We start from the raw sequence: 4,853 nt of genomic DNA on the forward strand, positions 1-4,853 counted from the left end.
GTTGATTTTAGAGTTTTCAAAAACGGCCGAAATGGGGGTTAAGTGAATTTCCTTGTTAATTTACGGATTTCACTCGTTTTTGACACTTTTTCTTTCACTAAAAAGGGCATAAAGTGGCCTAGCCTTATTGAATCGAAACATGTAATAGTTCATAGGAAATATATCTAGAATATCTATGACTTCCATGGTTTATTTTAAAATTTTCAAAAACGGCCGAAATTGGGGTTAAGTGAATTTCCTAGTTAATTTTCGGATTTCACTCGTTTTTGACCCTTTTTCTTTCACTAAAAAGGGCATAAAGTGGTCTAGCTTTGTTGAATCGAAGCATGTAATAGTTCCTAGGAAATCTAACAAGAATATCTACGACTTCCATGGTTGATTTTAGAGTTTTTAAAAACGGCCGAAATGGGGGTTAAGTGAATTTCCTTGTTAATTTACGGATTTCACTCGTTTTTGACACTTTTTCTTTCACTAAAAAGGGCATAAAGTGGCCTAGCCTTATTGAATCGAAACATGTAATAGTTCATAGGAAATATAACTAGAATATCTATGACTTCCATGGTTTATTTTAAAATTTTCAAAAACGGCCGAAATGGGGGTTAAGTGAATTTCCTTGTTAATTTTCGGATTTCACTCGTTTTTGACCCTTTTTCTTTCACTAAAAAGGGCATAAAGTGGCCTAGCCTTATTGAATCGAAACATGTAATAGTTCTTAGGATATATAACTAGAATATCTATCACTTCCATGGTTTATTTTAAAATTTTCAAAAACGGCCGTAATGGGGGTAAAGTGAATTTCCTTGTTAATTTTTGGATTTCACTCGTTTTTGACCTTTTTCTTTCACTGAAAAGGGCATAAAGTGGTCTAGCCTTATTGAATCGAAGCATGTAACAGTTCCTAGGAAATCTAACAAGAATATCTACGACTTCCATGGTTGATTTTAGAGTTTTCAAAAACGGCCGAAATGGGGGTTAAGTGAATTTCCTTGTTAATTTACGGATTTCACTCGTTTTTGACACTTTTTCTTTCACTAAAAAGGGCATAAAGTGGCCTAGCCTTATTGAATCGAAACATGTAATAGTTTATAGAAAATCTAACTAGAATATCTATGACTTCCATGGTTTATTTTAAAATTTTCAAAAACGGCCGAAATGGGGGTTAAGTGAATACATCAGAAATATTCTAGAAATAGATGATACGTCTCCGAATAAACCACAATTCATACATGTATAAAGATCATGTTACACAACATAGCAGCGGAACAACATATAATTCATAAACATCTCTGGATCTCCAAACTAAATACAAATGTATCTCCAAATCTCAAATAACAGAATATCTCAACAACTCCGAAATACCAAGTCAAATAAACATCATGCAAAGATTATCCTAGATCAGAGCCCTAATCTAGACACTTGCATGAAAAAGAGGAACTCCACTCCTCGGCATCAACAAGCAACAACTAAGCATCCTGCACGCCGTCTACCCGTCCATACAGAAAGGTAGGCGGTCCACCACAGACCACTGAGGGTTAGCATTACATCATCATAATCCACGAAAAACATTTATCATGAACATTGGAAATGAAAGAATATATATTCAAGAATACAGAATAACAAATCATACATGTATTCACAAGTATTCATGATTCTCATACCATTCAAACCATTTCATACAATCATTCCAAGTTCATATCAACAAGTGTATCATACACGTATCACATACACATAACCCTCCCTCCTAGAACACTAGCATCACATGATCATTATTATCCCCCATCACTTACATTTCAAGCTATCACATTAATATCATAGCATAGCATGCATATTCAACCTCTAATCAAGTCATCAACAAAAGCTCATCATTTATCAACATCAATCAATGAAAACATTACTCACTTCATTACTCATCTAGCATGCTTATCTTAACAAGTACAATTCATCATATCGAAGTTATAAGCAAGCCATCATCATTATCAAAGAACATCACCACATCATATATGTATATATACATATACAAATCTCACCTCATCATTATTATTAAAATAACCATCATCAATTGATTCACCAAGTGTATAAGCACAAACAATTAAGGCATGCAATTAGAGCATAATACAATTATTCACAACCATCTACAAAATTCACCAATGTACATATACACCAATCCACATCATCACAACATTCACCAAATTTCACCAATACACAAATTCACCAATGTACATATACACCAATCCACATCATCACAACATTCACCAATTTCACCAATACACAAATTCACCAAGTCATATATTCAATTATGACACAACTCATCAATTATTCAAATGCATGCAATGTTCTAGACTCTTCTCTAGATGCATGTGGTACCAAAACACCTCAAGGTCGTCACCTTCGATGCAACAAAAACATCGTACTCACCTCAATTGGATATAAAATCCGCCACCATCAGTCTTGGATATAAAATCCACCACCATCAGTCATGAATGCATGAACATATGACTCGACTCAATGCATATGTTCACACAAACAATAATCACCTCAACATCACCAATATTTGTATATATGCAATCATCAACAATTCACCTCCACATAACATATATACAATCACCGACAACATCCACAATTCAATCAACATATAATTGTCACATATATACATCATTCCTTACAATCCAAATAAAGGAACAATTATAACATATGATCACAAACATCATATTCATCACTCAACAACCATTCATACACCATTTCATAATCATATTAGTCTATTCATAAAGGGTTCATAAGCAATTGGCTCTCAAAAATTATTTTATACCAAGTTCGTCTCCAAAAATCACAACATTGAAAATAATTGAGCACCTAAGCCAAAACCAAGTAAACGAGCTCAATTGCCTATGTCATGTATCCTCAAAAGTCACACATATGTGCAGTAGAGGTTACATAAGCATTTCATCGGCCAAATACGATGAATTCATAAAAATCACAAAGTTCGTCTCACTTTTCCACTTTTTACAAAATTTTCCATTTTCAAAGCAAAACAAGTTAGATCCCTCACATCATAGTTTAAATACTACTAAACACCTTAATTGAACTCATAAAATATAAGTTTCAAAGATTGGAAACAATCCATGAGGTTTGGGTCGACTTAGAAATAGTTATGCGGAATTTTCGTAAAATTTCACCAAGACCACCTTGGAGTATTTTCATCATAACTCAAAAACCAAGAATCATTTTCAAGTCAAACCAAAGCCATTGGAAAGCTAACAAAATTCTCTACAACTTTGATGTTTACACCGAAAACCAATTCAAAACAGAAACGTGCGAAAAAGACACAAGAATGCGAAACAGGGAGTTCTGTCCTGTGCAACTCGCAACTGCGAGTGATTTACTTGCAACTGCGAGTTATGACAGTCCAGTCTTGGGAAAAACCTCATTTTCACCCCAAAACTCCAATTTTGACTTCCCAAAGCTCAAATTTGATCCCAAAGTTTGTTTAAACATTTCTAAACATAAAAAGACACTCAATTCCATATAAAATTTGCACTACAACATCCTCTTAACAAAAATCATCATTTGACCCATTTTTCATCAAATATTCAAAAACAACAAAAAGTCATATCAAACTCTCCAATTATGATTACCCAATGTTTTAATCATCAACAACAACCTCTATCAACAACCACAGTAGCCATTTATCATGAATATCACCATTTTTGGACAAAAATGCAAACTATACATATAACCACCACTTAAGCATGTAATTTCATCACTAACTACTCAATTAACATTCGAATTACATACTCAAACATTGCATCAAAATATGAACACGAATTTGAAAGCAATTAGGTTCAATTCAACAATTTCACAAAAATGGGTAAAGAGAAAAAGATGTGAATTATGGTTGAAATCTAACCCTCTTACCTCTAACACCAAGATTCTCTAACCCAAGCCTCAATTTTGCTCCTAGATGTTGAATCCCCTCTTTGCCTTCTAACCCTTGTTGTTGTTGTTGCCTCTAGTCTCTATCTCTTCTCTTCCCAAATGAAATGAAATGAATAATGTTTGTAAAACCTAATTTCACCCACAACTAGAGTTTATATACTAGCTCTACTCAATTGGGCTTATCTCTTAAACCTTAATGGGCCTAACCCATTTCTAATTCAACCTCAAAAATGTTACTACTCACTTACCGGTAAAATATAACACTAACGGTCATTTAACGGTAATTAAAATAATTATCACACCCTCTCTAGTAACTAGGTAAAATAATAACTTCCACTAAACACTAAAAAAAATAACTTTCTGCAAAATTACAAAATTGCCACTGCCCTCAAAATGACCAAAATGCCCCTAAGTCCAAAATGACTAAAATACCCTTCTAACACCGAATTCTACGATTCCCAACCAAAAATACACAAATAATCACATAAGAGCACATATAACACACATAAATAAATAATAAAATTAAACTAGCGAAAATCGGGCTGTTACAACTCTCCCCCACTAAAAAGAATTTTCGCCCTCAAAAATTACCTGAAGGAAACAACTCTGGATACGTAACCCTCATCCTACTCTCCGATTCCCGAGTGGCACTCTCACCAGTCGGTCCAACCCAAATCACTTTAACCAAAACGACCTCCTTGCCACGCAAACGCTTCACTTCACGATCCTCAATCCTCACTGGCCAAGTCTCAACGGTCAAATTATCCCTTACTTCCAAATCATCCACTTGAATCACATGAGACGCATCATACACATACTTCCTCAACTGAGATACATGAAACACATCATGAAGATTCGACAAAGATGGCGGTAACGCAATCCGATACGCTACAACCCCAACCTTCTCAATAATCTCAAAC

At 34.4% G+C, this 4,853-nt stretch overlaps 1 long non-coding RNA gene across 1 annotated transcript; it reads right to left on the bottom strand.

Moving 5' to 3' along the window:
• Nucleotides 1-1,201: 1,201 nt before the first annotated feature.
• LOC146922029 (uncharacterized) lies at nt 1,202-4,195 on the bottom strand. Its single transcript, XR_015010824.1, has 2 exons — nt 3,913-4,195; nt 1,202-1,483 (listed from the first exon to the last, which is right to left on the bottom strand). It is a non-coding gene; the product is annotated as an uncharacterized LOC146922029 (long non-coding RNA).
• Between the last annotated feature and the right edge of the window lie 658 nt (nt 4,196-4,853).

Source organism: Medicago sativa, chromosome 5 (assembly GCF_051527215.1).
Source record: "Medicago sativa cultivar Bolivia chromosome 5, Bolivia_mono, whole genome shotgun sequence".
Taxonomy (NCBI): Eukaryota; Viridiplantae; Streptophyta; class Magnoliopsida; order Fabales; family Fabaceae; genus Medicago; species Medicago sativa.